The sequence below is a fragment of the Pleurodeles waltl genome, chromosome 12, assembly GCF_031143425.1.
Source record: "Pleurodeles waltl isolate 20211129_DDA chromosome 12, aPleWal1.hap1.20221129, whole genome shotgun sequence".
Lineage (NCBI taxonomy): Eukaryota > Metazoa > Chordata > Amphibia > Caudata > Salamandridae > Pleurodeles > Pleurodeles waltl.
The window spans coordinates 106,525,892-106,543,367 of NC_090451.1; the positions used below are offsets into that span (position 1 = coordinate 106,525,892).

The window sequence follows — 17,476 nt, forward strand, 5'->3', positions numbered from 1 at the left end:
AATGTGATGGCAGACAGCTGGAGGTTTCCAAATTTGCTGGAGTTGAAGTTATCCAGGTCGTTGTTTTGAGAGATATGCCGAGAGTTTGTGAAACCCTTTCTGGATCTCTTTTCAAACAAGGACAATGCTCATCTTTGTCGATTCTGATCCAGGCTTCCGGAACAAGGAGCCTAGGTAGTGGACGTATTGGTGATAAAGTGGCTGAGAAGTCTCCTTTATACATTCCCCCACTTTTTATTGATCCAGATGGTTCTCTTCAAGTCTCAGCAGGGGCGAGGGAACTTTATTCTTGTGGGCCCTTATTGGCCAGAGATGTCATGGTTTCCTCTTCTGAACCCCTGGCTCTTCTACCTCCTTGGGTACTGCTCAAGTGTGTCTCTCTCAGAACGTCGTCCCTGACCTTCTTGCTCCAACTCACTCTATCGCTTTGGAGGTTGAGAAGTCTGGACTGCTAGCAAAGGGTCTTTCCTCTTCCTTAGTGGAGTTAATTCAGCACTCCAGCAGGCCTTCTACTTCGAAGTCTTACTCAAAGAACTGGAAGTCTTTTGAGACGTGATGTTCTGCTCATGATCTTTTGGCACCTACCTGTAGTTTGTCTGCTATTTTGCATTTTCTTCTGAATGAGTTTCACTTGAATCTCTTTCCACTCTGAAAGCTCATTGCTTTGCGATAAAGGTTTTTAGGGACTTTTCTGTACCTTCGTCGATGTTACAATCTTTGGTGTCTAGACTGTTCTGATCTTTTGACAATTGTAAGACCAGTTGAAAAATCCCTTTTCTCCAACTCAGAATCTTCCTACTCTTTCATAGGCTTTGCAATTTTATCTCTTTGAGGATCTGGATACTGTAGACATAAAGATTGTTTCTATAAAGTTATTTTCCTATTTCCTATCACCTTGCTGAGAACAATTGGGGAGCTGGGAGCCTTAAAATGCTGTCCTCTCTTCATTTGATACTTTGGAAGATGGGGTAACTTTAAGGCCTAGCCTTACCTTTGCTGCAAAGGTTAAGTCTATTTTTGATAGATCTTAGGAAATAATTCTTCCTTCTTTCATTCCCTCTCCTTCCTCTCCGGAGGAACATTTGCTGAATACACTTGATGTTTAAAGAGCTCTTTTCATTCATGTCACCAGGCCTCTGCAGTTCAGGAAAACCGACTCCTTGTTTGTGACTTTTGGACAGCCTGGAAAAGACAAGAAGGTGACTTTTATGACTCTGAGTAGGTGGATTAAGTTGTCAATTTTTCTGGCTTTGCAAGGCTTTTTAGAATATCTTCCAGTTCAGGGATGGTCTACGAGAGGAATGGCCACCTCCTGGGTTGAATTCCAGTGAGTAACAATCTAGGAAATTCCTAGGGTGGCTACTTGGTCCTCAGAGCATACATTTGTCAAGCATTATGGCTTAATAATCTTTCTGTTTTGCATTTGAGTACCAATGTTTTGAACTCTGCATTACCCTTAGTCCATCTTGTCTTTGTCACAAACATTACATCCTGCCCACCTTCCCATAAGTCCTTTGGCAAGAGCTTGGCACCCAGGTTGGGTGCATGGGGCTAGCATTTAAGGATCCTCCTGTTCTTTCTTCCTGTTGGAAGGTGACATCACCTTACTTTGTAATGACTGTCACAAGGACGCAATGGACTAAGGCTAATGAAGATTACCAATAAGTAACCAACGCATCACCATTCTTTCTGAATGTGCGTGGCTCATTCCGCAGGACTTGTTCTTTGTATGATTCCTGGATTTTCAGAAGCCCTTTGATGGCAGCACCCCCACACTGAAAATTGTTTCAGCACCACTGTACAAGGGTCAGTTGTCATGCTCATCTGCGGCGTAAATTTGCATTGAAGTAGTCTAACTCCCCAGGCCTTGTCTTTTGCTCAATTTGCCTTTGTGAGTTTTCTCTCAATCACTGTCGACTTCCTTTGATCTTTCTTTCTTCTTTTACTTCACCTTCGCCTTCAGTGTATCTTTCGGCCCTCTTAAGAGACACACCCCCTTGTAGCCACTTCTATACTTCTGTCACCTGATTATTTTCCTATCCTTTCCCCTGAAACGTTGCTGATCCTAGCTATAGCATCACTATCCCGAATCTGTTCACCTGAGTTATGTTCCTCTTATCCCCACGCATCTAATAATCAGCTCTTGGTCTCCCTCCACCTCTCACGAGACATAGTCTGAGGCAGTGTCTCCATCTTGGAGAGACAATCCCTTGCACTTGTGTTGTTCTACTGGCGCTGCCGGCTTGAGCTTTGGTCAGCAGTGGCAAAAGAAGGACTAATGGAAAGTGAACGTATACTGGAGCAACAGAGTGTATGGATTTATAAGAGCTTGATTAAATGATAAAAAAAGAGTTTAGTTGAGAGAAAAAATGCAACCTGGCCCGTACGGGGATCGAACCCTCGACCTTGGCATTATTAGCACCACGCTCTAACCAACTGAGCTAACCGGCCATGAGAATTACAGATATCCTTTTTCCATGTAATGCAGATAGATAGAAGAGTTGGTCTCACTATCGCAATTCCTTCATACTTTTCTCCTTCCCCCCCCTGTCTGGATTACAATAACAAGAGCTGTGGAGTGCTGCACGCCAGCCTCAGTGCCTCTTCTTTCAGTCAATCTCACTGTGTGCTGTGATATCTTTGTAACATCGCTTGTTGCCGGAAAAAAAGGAAAGGATGGATAGTATTTTTATTCTTTTACAACAAAACCCAAAATGCATCGGCTTGCTTGGTCATTAAGTTTACAAGGCCAGCTGCTTTTGAGATATTATAATTATAGTGGTTATTCGGCGTTGGAGGTAAGAGAGTTTTTTTTAGGTCTGGCCGTTCCTTCTGCTTCAAATTACTTGAGCTCATGTCAACAAAGTAACAACAAAACATAGCCAACGGTTCGTTGCTCAAGGCTTCCCTACTGCGCCTTCCCATGTCTCTCCTGCCGACCACAGTGCAGGAAATCTGAGTTTGCATTTGCGTGAAGAGACGTACAACACAAGAAGGCGCGCTTTTGTGCGCCGGGCACCACCCGGCCTGTGCATTCCTCACTGTCGTGAGATCAGTTTACTCAGCAGAGCATGACGCTGCAATTGGTTAGTAGGGCAGGCCTAACCAGAATAGTATATTTGGGGTCATGTATTTGATTGCATTTTTAAAACAGTAACAGAACTTAACTGCAATGTTTAAATAGGTCTAGACATATTTAAACAGTGTCAATTTAATAGCAGAATTGTGGACAATTCAGAGGGGAGGCACCAATGTTTTTTTTTCCCATCGGGTGGATGCGGCATTAAAGAGTTTGAAGACCACTGGTCTAAGTGGACACTAATATACCTGGATGCTCCTGAATCCTCGCAACAGATGCCAGCAAACCTGGCTGGAGATCTACTGTGTTGGACTGATCCTGTCGATTCAAGTGGTCTTTCCTAGAGAGTCGGAGGTCATGGAAATAGATGGAGTTGATGGTAATCTACAGGGCTTTGAAGTTTTCCCATCATCATCTGTCTCAAAAAAATGTGCTAGTAAAGACAGAGAATAAGGTAGCTGTCTTTTACATTAACCAACAGTGAAGCATGCATTCAAAATCCTTCAATGCAATAGCAGAACAATTGGTTTATTGGGCAGAGATCAACCTGTTGCACACGTCGGCAGTACACATCAAGGGTACCGACAATGTGATGGCAGACAGCTGGAGGTTTCCAAATTTGCTGGAGTTGAGGTTATCCAGGTCGTTGTTTTGAGAGATATGCCGAGAGTTTGTGAAACCCTTTCTGGATCTCTTTTCAAACAAGGACAATGCTCATCTTTGTCGATTCTGATCCAGGCTTCCGGAACAAGGAGCCTAGGTAGTGGACGTATTGGTGATAAAGTGGCTGAGAAGTCTCCTTTATACATTCCCCCACTTTTTATTGATCCAGATGGTTCTCTTCAAGTCTCAGCAGGGGGGAGGGAACCTTATTCTTGTGGGCCCTTATTGGCCAGAGATGTCATGGTTTCCTCTTCTGAACCCCTGGCTCTTCTACCTCCTTGGGTACTGCTCAAGTGTGTCTCTCTCAGAACGTCGTCCCTAACCTTCTTGCTCCAACTCACTCTATCGCTTTGGAGGTTGAGAAGTCTGGACTGCTAGCAAAGGGTCTTTCCTCTTCCTTAGTGGAGTTAATTCAGCACTCCAGAAGGCCTTCTACTTCGAAGTCTTACTCAAAGAACTGGAAGTCTTTTGAGACGTGATGTTCTGCTCATGATCTTTTGGCACCTACCTGTAGTTTGTTTGCTATTTAGCATTTTCTTCTGAATGGGTTTCACTTGAATCTCTTTCCACTCTGAAAGCTCATTGCTTTGCGATAAAGGTTTTTAGGGACTTTTATGTACCTTCGTCGATGTTACAGTCTTTGGTGTCTAGACTGTTCTGATCTTTTGTCAATTGTAAGACCAGTTGAAAAACCCCATTTCTCCAACTCAGAATCTTCCTACTCTTTTATAGGTTTTGCAATTTTATCTCTTTGAGGATCTGGATACTGTAGACATAAAGATTGTTTCCTATAAAGTTATTTTCCTATTTCCTATCACCTTGCTGAGAACAATTGGGGAGCTGGGAGCCTTAAAATGCTGTCCTCTCTTCATTTGATACTTTGGAAGATGGGGTAACTTTAAGGCCTAGCCTTACCTTTGCTGCAAAGGTTAAGTCTATTTTTGATAGATCTTAGGAAATAATTCTTCCTTCTTTCATTCCCTCTCCTTCCTCTCCGGAGGAACATTTGCTGAATACACTTGATGTTTAAAGAGCTCTTTTCATTCATGTCACCAGGCCTCTGCAGTTCAGGAAAACCGACTCCTTGTTTGTGACTTTTGGACAGCCTGGAAAAGACAAGAAGGTGACTTTTATGACTCTGAGTAGGTGGATTAAGTTGTCAATTTTTCTGGCTTTGCAAGGCTTTTTAGAATATCTTCCAGTTCAGGGATGGTCTACGAGAGGAATGGCCACCTCCTGGGTTGAATTCCAGTGAGTAACAATCTAGGAAATTCCTAGGGTGGCTACTTGGTCCTCAGAGCATACATTTGTCAAGCATTATGGCTTAATAATTTTTCTGTTTTGCATTTGAGTACCAATGTTTTGAACTCTGCATTACCCTTAGTCCATCTTGTCTTTGTCACAAACATTACATCCTGCCCACCTTCCCATCAGTCCTTTGGCAAGGGCTTGGCACCCAGGTTGGGTGCATGGGGCTAGCATTTAAGGATCCTCCTGTTCTTTCTTCCTGTTGCAAGGTGAGATCACCTTACTTTGTAATGACTGTCACAAGGACGCAATGGACTAAGGCTAATGAAGATTACCAATAAGTAACCAACGAATCACCATTCTTTCTGAATGTGCGTGGCTCATTCCGCAGGACTTGTTCTTTGTATGATTCCTAGATTTTCAGAAGCCCTTTGATGGCAGCACCCCCACACTGAAAATTGTTTTAGCACCACTGTACAAGGGTCAGTTGTCATGCTCATCTGCGGCGTAAATTTGCATTGAAGTAGTCTAACTCCCCAGGCCTTGTCTTTTGCTCAATTTGCCTTTGTGAGTTTTCTCTCAATCACTGTCGACTTCCTTTGATCTTTCTTTCTTCTTTTACTTCACCTTCGCCTTCAGTGTATCTTTCGGCCCTCTTAAGAGACACACCCCCTTGTAGCCACTTCTATACTTCTGTCACCTGATTATTTTCCTATCCTTTCCCCTGTAACGTTGCTGATCCTAGCTATAGCATCACTATCCAGAATCTGTTCACCTGAGTTATGTTCCTCTTATCCCCACGCATCTAATAATCAGCTCTTGGTCTCCCTCCACCTCTCACGAGACATAGTCTGAGGCAGTGTCTCCATCTTGGAGAGACAATCCCTTGCACTTGTGTTGTTCTACTGGCGCTGCCGGCTTGAGCTTTGGTCAGGAGTGGCAAAAGAAGGACTAATGGAAAGTGAACGTATACTGGAGCAACAGAGTGTATGGATTTATAAGAGCTTGATTAAATGAGAAAAAAAGAGTTTAGTTGAGAGAAAAAATGCAACCTGGCCCGTACGGGGATCGAACCCGCAACCTTGGCTTTATTAGCAGCACGCTCTAACCAACTGAGCTAACCGGCCATGATTACTAAAGATATCCTTTTTCCATGTAATGCAGATAGATAGAAGAGTTGGTCTCACTATCGCAATTCCTTCATACTTTTCTCCTTCCCCCCCCTGTCTGGATTACAATAACAAGAGCTGTGGAGTGCTGCGCGCCAGCCTCAGTGCCTCTTCTTTCACTCAATCTCACTGTGTGCTGTGATATCTTTGTAACATCGCTTGTTGCCGGAAAAAAAGGAAAGGATGGATAGTATTTTTATTCTTTTACAACAAAACCCAAAATGCATCGGCTTGCTTGCTCATTAAGTTTACAAGGCCAGCTGCTTTTGAGATATTATAATTATAGTGGTTATTCGGCGTTGGAGGTAAGAGAGTTTTTTTTAGGTCTGGCCGTTCCTTCTGCTTCAAATTACTTGAGCTCATGTCAACAAAGTAACAACAAAACATAGCCAACGGTTCGTTGCTCAAGCCTTCCCTACTGCGCCTTCCCATGTCTCTCCTGCCGACCACAGTGCAGGAAATCTGAGTTTGCATTTGCGCGAAGAGACGTACAACACAAGAAGGCGCGCTTTTGTGCGCCGGGCACCACCCGGCCTGTGCATTCCTCACTGTCGTGAGATCAGTTTACTCAGCAGAGCATGACGCTGCAATTGGTTAGTAGGGCAGGCCTAACCAGAATAGTATATTTGGGGTCATGTATTTGATTGCATTTTTAAAATAGTAACATAACTTAACTGCAATGTTTAAATAGGTCTAGACATATTTAAACAGTGTCAATTTAATAGCAGAATTGTGGACAATTCAGAGGGGAGGCACCAATGTTTTTTTTTCATATCGGGTGGATGCGGCATTAAAGAGTTTGAAGACCACTGGTCTAAGTGGACACTAATATACCTGGATGCTCCTGAATCCTCGCAACAGATGCCAGCAAACCTGGCTGGAGAGCTACTGTGTTGGACTGATCCTGTCGATTCAAGTGGTCTTTCCTAGAGAGTCGGAGGTCATGGAAATAGATGGAGTTGATGGTAATCTACAGGGCTTTGAAGTTTTCCCATCATCATCTGTCTCAAAAAAATGTGCTAGTAAAGACAGAGAATAAGGTAGCTGTCTTTTACATTAACCAACAGTGAAGCATGCATTCAAAATCCTTCAATGCAATAGCAGAACAATTGGGTTATTGGGCAGAGATCTACCTGTTGCACACATCGGCAGTACACATCAAGGGCACCGACAATGTGATGGCAGACAGCTGGAGGTTTCCAAATTTGCTGGAGTTGACGTTATCCAGGTCGTTGTTTTGAGAGATATGCCGAGAGTTTGTGAAACCCTTTCTGGATCTCTTTTCAAACAAGGACAATGCTCATCTTTGTCGATTCTGATCCAGACTTCCGGAACAAGGAGCCTAGGTAGTGGACGTATTGGTGATAAAGTGGCTGAGAAGTCTCCTTTATACATTCCCCCACTTTTTATTGATCCAGATGGTTCTCTTCAAGTCTCAGCAGGGGGAAGGGAACCTTATTCTTGTGGGCCCTTATTGGCCAGAGATGTCATGGTTTCCTCTTCTGAACCCCTGGCTCTTCTACCTCCTTGGGTACTGCTCAAGTGTGTCTCTCTCAGAACGTCGTCCCTGACCTTCTTGCTCCAACTCACTCTATCGCTTTGGAGGTTGAGAAGTCTGGACTGCTAGCAAAGGGTCTTTCCTCTTCCTTAGTGGAGTTAATTCAGCACTCCAGCAGGCCTTCTACTTCGAAGTCTTACTCAAAGAACTGGAAGTCTTTTGAGACGTGATGTTCAGCTCATGATCTTTTGGCACCTACCTGTAGTTTGTCTGCTATTTTGCATTTTCTTCTGAATGGGTTTCACTTGAATCTCTTTCCACTCTGAAAGCTCATTGCTTTGCGATAAAGGTTTTTAGGGACTTTTCTGTACCTTCGTCGATGTTACAGTCTTTGGTGTCTAGACTGTTCTGATCTTTTGTCAATTGTAAGACCAGTTGAAAAATCCCTTTTCTCCAACTCAGAATCTTCTTACTCTTTTATAGGCTTTGCAATTTTATCTCTTTGAGGATCTGGATACTGTAGACATAAAGATTGTTTCCTATAAAGTTATTTTCCTATTTCCTATCACCTTGCTGAGAACAATTGGGGAGCTGGGAGCCTTAAAATGCTGTCCTCTCTTCATTTGATACTTTGGAAGATATGGTAACTTTAAGGCCTAGCCTTACCTTTGCTGCAAAGGTTAAGTCTATTTTTGATAGATCTTAGGAAATAATTCTTCCTTCTTTCATTCCCTCTCCTTCCTCTCCGGAGGAACATTTTCTGAATACACTTGATGTTTAAAGAGCTCTTTTCATTTATGTCACTAGGCCTCTGCAGTTCAGGAAAACCGACTCCTTGTTTGTGACTTTTGGACAGCCTGGAAAAGACAAGAAGGTGACTTTTATGACTCTGAGTAGGTGGATTAAGTTGTCAATTTTTCTGGCTTTGCAAGGCTTTTTAGAATATCTTCCAGTTCAGGGATGGTCTACGAGAGGAATGGTCACCTCCTGGGTTGAATTTCAGTGAGTAACAATCTAGGAAATTCCTAGGGTGGCTACTTGGTCCTCAGAGCATACATTTGTCAAGCATTATGGCTTAATAATTTTTCTGTTTTGCATTTGAGTACCAATGTTTTGAACTCTCCATTACCCTTAGTCCATCTTGTCTTTGTCACAAACATTACATCCTGCCCACCTTCCCATCAGTCCTTTGGCAAGGGCTTGGCACCCAGGTTGGGTGCATGGGGCTAGCATTTAAGGATCCTCCTGTTCTTTCTTCCTGTTGGAAGGTGACATCACCTTACTTTGGAATGACTGTCACAAGAACGCAATGGACTAAGGCTAATGAAGATTACCAATAAGTAACCAACGCATCACCATTCTTTCTGAATGTGCGTGGCTCATTCCGCAGGACTTGTTCTTTGTATGATTCCTGGATTTTCAGAAGCCCTTTGATGGCAGCACCCCCACACTGAAAATTGTTTCAGCACCACTGTACAAGGGTCATTTGTCATGCTCATCTGCGGCGTAAATTTGCATTGAAGTAGTCTAACTCCCCAGGCCTTGTCTTTTGCTCAATTTGCCTTTGTGAGTTTTGTCTCAATCACTGTCGACTTCCTTTGATCTTTCTTTCTTCTTTTACTTCACCTTTGCCTTCAGTGTATCTTTCGGCCCTCTTAAGAGACACACCCCCTTGTAGCCACTTCTATACTTCTGTCACCTAATTATTTTCCTATCCTTTCCCCTGTAACATTGCTGATCCTAGCTATAGCATCACTATCCAGAATCTGTTCACCTGAGTTATGTTCCTCTTATCCCCACGCATCTAATAATCAGCTCTTGGTCTCCCTCCACCTCTCACGAGACATAGTCTGAGGCAGTGTCTCCATCTTGGAGAGACAATCCCTTGCACTTGTGTTGTTCTACTGGCGCTGCCGGCTTGAGCTTTGGTCAGCAGTGGCAAAAGAAGGACTAATGGAAAGTGAACGTATACTGGAGCAACAGAGTGTATGGATTTATAAGAGCTTGATTAAATGAGAAAAAAAGAGTTTAGTTGAGAGAAAAAATGCAACCTGGCCCGTACGGGGATCAAACCCGAGACCTTGGCGTTATTAGCACCACGCTCTAACCAACTGAGCGTACTAAAGATATCCTTTTTCCATGTAATGCAGATAGATAGAAGAGTTGGTCTCACTATCGCAATTCCTTCATACTTTTCTCCTTCCCCCCCCTGTCTGGATTACAATAACAAGAGCTGTGGAGTGCTGCATGCCAGCCTCAGTGCCTCTTCTTTCAGTCAATCTCACTGTGTGCTGTGATATCTTTGTAACATCGCTTGTTGCCGGAAAAAAAGGAAAGGATGGATAGTATTTTTATTCTTTTACAACCAAACCCAAAATGCATCGGCTTGCTTGGTCATTAAGTTTACAAGGCCAGCTGCTTTTGAGATATTATAATTATAGTGGTTATTCGGCGTTGGAGGTAGGAGAGTTTTTTTTAGGTCTGGCCGTTCCTTCTGCTTCAAATTACTTGAGCTCATGTCAACAAAGTAACAACAAAACATAGCCAACGGTTCGTTGCTCAAGCCTTCCCTACTGCGCCTTCCCATGTCTCTCCTGCCGACCACAGTGCAGGAAATCTGAGTTTGCATTTGCGCGAAGAGACGTACAACACAAGAAGGCGCGCTTTTGTGCGACGGGCACCACCCGGCCTGTGCATTCCTCACTGTCGTGAGATCAGTTTACTCAGCAGAGCATGACGCTGCAATTGGTTAGTAGGGCAGGCCTGACCAGAATAGTATATTTGGGGTCATGTATTTGATTGCATTTTTAAAACAGTAACAGAAATTAACTGCAATGTTTAAATAGGTCTAGACATATTTAAACAGTGTCAATTTAATAGAAGAATTGTGGACAATTCAGAGGGGAGGCACCAATGTTTTTTTTTCCCATTGGGTGGATGCGGCATTAAAGAGTTTGAAGACCACTGGTCTAATTGGACACTAATACACCTGGATTCTCCTGAATTCCTCGCAACAGATGCCAGCAAACCTGACTGGAGAGCTACTGTGTTGGACTGATCCTGTCGATTCAAGTGGTCTTTCCTAGAGAGTCGGAGGTCATGGAAATAGATGGAGTTGATGGTAATCTTCAGGGCTTTGAAGTTTTCCCATCATCATCTGTCTCAAAAAAATGTGCTAGTAAAGACAGAGAATAAGGTAGCTGTCTTTTACATTAACCAACAGTGAAGCATGCATTCAAAATCCCTCAATGCAATAGCAGAACAATTGGGTTATTGGGCAGAGATCAAACTGTTGCACACGTCGGCAGTACACATCAAGGGCACCGACAATGTGATGGCAGACAGCTGGAGGTTTCCAAATTTGCTGGAGTTGACGTTATCCAGGTCGTTGTTTTGAGAGATATGCCGAGAGTTTGTGAAACCCTTTCTGGATCTCTTTTCAAACAAGGACAATGCTCATCTTTGTCGATTCTGATCCAGGCTTCCGGAACAAGGAGCCTAGGTAGTGGACGTATTGGTGATAAAGTGGCTGAGAAGTCTCCTTTATACATTCCCCCACTTTTTATTGATCCAGATGGTTCTCTTCAAGTCTCAGCAGGGGGGAGGGAACCTTATTCTTGTGGGCCCTTATTGGCCAGAGATGTCATGGTTTCCTCTTCTGAACCCCTGGCTCTTCTACCTCCTTGGGTACTGCTCAAGTGTGTCTCTCTCAGAACGTCGTCCCTGACCTTCTTGCTCCAACTCACTCTATCGCTTTGGAGGTTGAGAAGTCTGGACTGCTAGCAAAGGGTCTTTCCTCTTCCTTAGTGGAGTTAATTCAGCACTCCAGCAGGCCTTCTACTTCGAAGTCTTACTCAAAGAACTGGAAGTCTTTTGAGACGTGATGTTCTGCTCATGATCTTTTGGCACCTACCTGTAGTTTGTCTGCTATTTTGCATTTTCTTCTGAATGGGTTTCACTTGAATCTCTTTCCACTCTGAAAGCTCATTGCTTTGCGATAAAGGTTTTTAGGGACTTTTCTGTACCTTCGTCGATGTTACAGTCTTTGGTGTCTAGACTGTTCTGATCTTTTGTCAATTGTAAGACCAGTTGAAAAATCCCTTTTCTCCAACTCAGAATCTTCCTACTCTTTTATAGGCTTTGCAATTTTATCTCTTTGAGGATCTGGATACTGTAGACATAAAGATTGTTTCCTATAAAGTTATTTTCCTATTTCCTATCACCTTGCTGAGAACAATTGGGGAGCTGGGAGCCTTAAAATGCTGTCCTCTCTTCATTTGATACTTTGGAAGATGGGGTAACTTTAAGGCCTAGCCTTACCTTTGCTGCAAAGGTTAAGTCTATTTTTGATAGATCTTAGGAAATAATTCTTCCTTCTTTCATTCCCTCTCCTTCCTCTCCGGAGGAACATTTGCTGAATACACTTGATGTTTAAAGAGCTCTTTTCATTCATGTCACCAGGCCTCTGCAGTTCAGGAAAACCGACTCCTTGTTTGTGACTTTTGGACAGCCTGGAAAAGACAAGAAGGTGACTTTTATGACTCTGAGTAGGTGGATTAAGTTGTCAATTTTTCTGGCTTTGCAAGGCTTTTTAGAATATCTTCCAGTTCAGGGATGGTCTACGAGAGGAATGGCCACCTCCTGGGTTGAATTCCAGTGAGTAACAATCTAGGAAATTCCTAGGGTGGCTACTTGGTCCTCAGAGCATACATTTGTCAAGCATTATGGCTTAATAATTTTTCTGTTTTGCATTTGAGTACCAATGTTTTGAACTCTGCATTACCCTTAGTCCATCTTGTCTTTGTCACAAACATTACATCCTGCCCACCTTCCCATCAGTCCTTTGGCAAGGGCTTGGCACCCAGGTTGGGTGCATGGGGCTAGCATTTAAGGATCCTCCTGTTCTTTCTTCCTGTTGGAAGGTGACATCACCTTACGTTGTAATGACTGTCACAAGGACGCAATGGACTAAGGCTAATGAAGATTACCAATAAGTAACCAACGCATCACCATTCTTTCTGAATGTGCGTGGCTCATTCCGCAGGACTTGTTCTTTGTATGATTCCTGGATTTTCAGAAGCCCTTTGATGGCAGCACCCCCACACTGAAAATTGTTTCAGCACCACTGTACAAGGGTCAGTTGTCATGCTCATCTGCGGCGTAAAGTTGCATTGAAGTAGTCTAACTCCCCAGGCCTTGTCTTTTGCTCAATTTGCCTTTGTGAGTTTTCTCTCAATCACTGTCGACTTCCTTTGATCTTTCTTTCTTCTTTTACTTCAACTTCGCCTTCAGTGTATCTTTCGGCCCTCTTAAGAGACACACCCCCTTGTAGCCACTTCTATACTTCTGTCACCTAATTATTTTCTTATCCTTTCCCCTGTAACGTTGCTGATCCTAGCTATAGCATCACTATCCAGAATCTGTTCACCTGAGTTATGTTCCTCTTATCCCCACGCATCTAATAATCAGCTCTTGGTCTCCCTCCACCTCTCACGAGACATAGTCTGAGGCAGTGTCTCCATCTTGGAGAGACAATCCCTTGCACTTGTGTTGTTCTACTGGCGCTGCCGGCTTGAGCTTTGGTCAGCAGTGGCAAAAGAAGGACTAATGGAAAGTGAACGTATACTGGAGCAACAGAGTGTATGGATTTAAAAGAGCTTGATTAAATGAGAAAAAAAGAGTTTAGTTGAGAGAAAAAATGCAACCTGGCCCTTACGGGGATCGAACCCGCGACCTTGGCATTATTAGCACCACACTCTAACCAACTGAGCTAACCAGCCACGAGTACTATAGGTATCCTTTTTCCATGAAATGCAGATAGATAGAAGAGTTGGTCTTACTATCGCAATTCCTTCATACTTTTTTCCTTCCGCCCCCTGTCTGGATTACAATAACAAGAGCTGTGGAGTGCTGCACGCCAGCCTCAGTGCCTCTTCTTTCACTCAATCTCACTGTGTGCTGTGATATCTTTGTAACATCGCTTGTTGCCGGAAAAAAAGGAAAGGATGGATAGTATTTTTATTCTTTTACAACAAAACCCAAAATGCATCGGCTTGCTTGGTCATTAAGTTTACAAGGCCAGCTGCTTTTGAGATATTATAATTATAGTGGTTATTCGGCGTTGGAGGTAAGAGAGTTTTTTTTAGGTCTGGCCGTTCCTTCTGCTTCAAATTACTTGAGCTCATGTCAACAAAGTAACAACAAAACATAGCCAACGGTTCGTTGCTCAAGCCTTCCCTACTGCGCCTTCCCATGTCTCTCCTGCCGACCACAGTGCAGGAAATCTGAGTTTGCATTTGCGCGAAGAGACGTACAACACAAGAAGGCGCGCTTTTGTGCGACGGGCACCACCCGGCCTGTGCATTCCTCACTGTCGTGAGATCAGTTTACTCAGCAGAGCATGACGCTGCAATTGGTTAGTAGGGCAGGCCTGACCAGAATAGTATATTTGGGGTCATGTATTTGATTGCATTTTTAAAACAGTAACAGAACTTAACTGCAATGTTTAAATAGGTCTAGACATATTTAAACAGTGTCAATTTAATAGAAGAATTGTGGACAATTCAGAGGGGAGGCACCAATGTTTTTTTTTCCCATTGGGTGGATGCGGCATTAAAGAGTTTGAAGACCACTGGTCTAAGTGGACACTAATACACCTGGATGCTCCTGAATTCCTCGCAACAGATGCCAGCAAACCTGGCTGGAGAGCTACTGTGTTGGACTGATCCTGTCGATTCAAGAGGTCTTTCCTAGAGAGTCGGAGGTCATGGAAATAGATGGAGTTGATGGTAATCTTCAGGGCTTTGAAGTTTTCCCATCATCATCTGTCTCAAAAAAATGTGCTAGTAAAGACAGAGAATAAGGTAGCTGTCTTTTACATTAACCAACAGTGAAGCATGCATTCAAAAACCCTCAATGCAATAGCAGAACAATTGGGTTATTGGGCAGAGATCAACCTGTTGCACACGTCGGCAGTACACATCAAGGGCACCGACAATGTGATGGCAGACAGCTGGAGGTTTCCAAATTTGCTGGAGTTGAAGTTATCCAGGTCGTTGTTTTGAGAGATATGCCGAGAGTTTGTGAAACCCTTTCTGGATCTCTTTTCAAACAAGGACAATGCTCATCTTTGTCGATTCTGATCCAGGCTTCCGGAACAAGGAGCCTAGGTAGTGGACGTATTGGTGATAAAGTGGCTGAGAAGTCTCCTTTATACATTCCCCCACTTTTTATTGATCCAGATGGTTCTCTTCAAGTCTCAGCAGGGGCGAGGGAACTTTATTCTTGTGGGCCCTTATTGGCCAGAGATGTCATGGTTTCCTCTTCTGAACCCCTGGCTCTTCTACCTCCTTGGGTACTGCTCAAGTGTGTCTCTCTCAGAACGTCGTCCCTGACCTTCTTGCTCCAACTCACTCTATCGCTTTGGAGGTTGAGAAGTCTGGACTGCTAGCAAAGGGTCTTTCCTCTTCCTTAGTGGAGTTAATTCAGCACTCCAGCAGGCCTTCTACTTCGAAGTCTTACTCAAAGAACTGGAAGTCTTTTGAGACGTGATGTTCTGCTCATGATCTTTTGGCACCTACCTGTAGTTTGTCTGCTATTTTGCATTTTCTTCTGAATGAGTTTCACTTGAATCTCTTTCCACTCTGAAAGCTCATTGCTTTGCGATAAAGGTTTTTAGGGACTTTTCTGTACCTTCGTCGATGTTACAATCTTTGGTGTCTAGACTGTTCTGATCTTTTGACAATTGTAAGACCAGTTGAAAAATCCCTTTTCTCCAACTCAGAATCTTCCTACTCTTTCATAGGCTTTGCAATTTTATCTCTTTGAGGATCTGGATACTGTAGACATAAAGATTGTTTCTATAAAGTTATTTTCCTATTTCCTATCACCTTGCTGAGAACAATTGGGGAGCTGGGAGCCTTAAAATGCTGTCCTCTCTTCATTTGATACTTTGGAAGATGGGGTAACTTTAAGGCCTAGCCTTACCTTTGCTGCAAAGGTTAAGTCTATTTTTGATAGATCTTAGGAAATAATTCTTCCTTCTTTCATTCCCTCTCCTTCCTCTCCGGAGGAACATTTGCTGAATACACTTGATGTTTAAAGAGCTCTTTTCATTCATGTCACCAGGCCTCTGCAGTTCAGGAAAACCGACTCCTTGTTTGTGACTTTTGGACAGCCTGGAAAAGACAAGAAGGTGACTTTTATGACTCTGAGTAGGTGGATTAAGTTGTCAATTTTTCTGGCTTTGCAAGGCTTTTTAGAATATCTTCCAGTTCAGGGATGGTCTACGAGAGGAATGGCCACCTCCTGGGTTGAATTCCAGTGAGTAACAATCTAGGAAATTCCTAGGGTGGCTACTTGGTCCTCAGAGCATACATTTGTCAAGCATTATGGCTTAATAATCTTTCTGTTTTGCATTTGAGTACCAATGTTTTGAACTCTGCATTACCCTTAGTCCATCTTGTCTTTGTCACAAACATTACATCCTGCCCACCTTCCCATAAGTCCTTTGGCAAGAGCTTGGCACCCAGGTTGGGTGCATGGGGCTAGCATTTAAGGATCCTCCTGTTCTTTCTTCCTGTTGGAAGGTGACATCACCTTACTTTGTAATGACTGTCACAAGGACGCAATGGACTAAGGCTAATGAAGATTACCAATAAGTAACCAACGCATCACCATTCTTTCTGAATGTGCGTGGCTCATTCCGCAGGACTTGTTCTTTGTATGATTCCTGGATTTTCAGAAGCCCTTTGATGGCAGCACCCCCACACTGAAAATTGTTTCAGCACCACTGTACAAGGGTCAGTTGTCATGCTCATCTGCGGCGTAAATTTGCATTGAAGTAGTCTAACTCCCCAGGCCTTGTCTTTTGCTCAATTTGCCTTTGTGAGTTTTCTCTCAATCACTGTCGACTTCCTTTGATCTTTCTTTCTTCTTTTACTTCACCTTCGCCTTCAGTGTATCTTTCGGCCCTCTTAAGAGACACACCCCCTTGTAGCCACTTCTATACTTCTGTCACCTGATTATTTTCCTATCCTTTCCCCTGAAACGTTGCTGATCCTAGCTATAGCATCACTATCCCGAATCTGTTCACCTGAGTTATGTTCCTCTTATCCCCACGCATCTAATAATCAGCTCTTGGTCTCCCTCCACCTCTCACGAGACATAGTCTGAGGCAGTGTCTCCATCTTGGAGAGACAATCCCTTGCACTTGTGTTGTTCTACTGGCGCTGCCGGCTTGAGCTTTGGTCAGCAGTGGCAAAAGAAGGACTAATGGAAAGTGAACGTATACTGGAGCAACAGAGTGTATGGATTTATAAGAGCTTGATTAAATGATAAAAAAAGAGTTTAGTTGAGAGAAAAAATGCAACCTGGCCCGTACGGGGATCGAACCCTCGACCTTGGCATTATTAGCACCACGCTCTAACCAACTGAGCTAACCGGCCATGAGAATTGCAGATATCCTTTTTCCATGTAATGCAGATAGATAGAAGAGTTGGTCTCACTATCGCAATTCCTTCATACTTTTCTCCTTCCCCCCCCTGTCTGGATTACAATAACAAGAGCTGTGGAGTGCTGCACGCCAGCCTCAGTGCCTCTTCTTTCAGTCAATCTCACTGTGTGCTGTGATATCTTTGTAACATCGCTTGTTGCCGGAAAAAAAGGAAAGGATGGATAGTATTTTTATTCTTTTACAACAAAACCCAAAATGCATCGGCTTGCTTGGTCATTAAGTTTACAAGGCCAGCTGATTTTGAGATATTATAATTATAGTGGTTATTCGGCGTTGGAGGTAAGAGAGTTTTTTTTAGGTCTGGC

General features: G+C 43.4%; 2 non-coding genes across 2 annotated transcripts; both read right to left on the reverse strand.

The window, feature by feature from the left end:
- Positions 1-2,377: 2,377 nt before the first annotated feature.
- On the reverse strand, positions 2,378-2,451 carry TRNAI-AAU (transfer RNA isoleucine (anticodon AAU)). The gene has a single exon. It is a non-coding gene; the product is annotated as a tRNA-Ile (tRNA).
- Positions 2,452-17,029: 14,578 nt separating this feature from the next.
- TRNAI-AAU (transfer RNA isoleucine (anticodon AAU)) lies at positions 17,030-17,103 on the reverse strand. The gene has a single exon. It is a non-coding gene; the product is annotated as a tRNA-Ile (tRNA).
- Between the last annotated feature and the right edge of the window lie 373 nt (positions 17,104-17,476).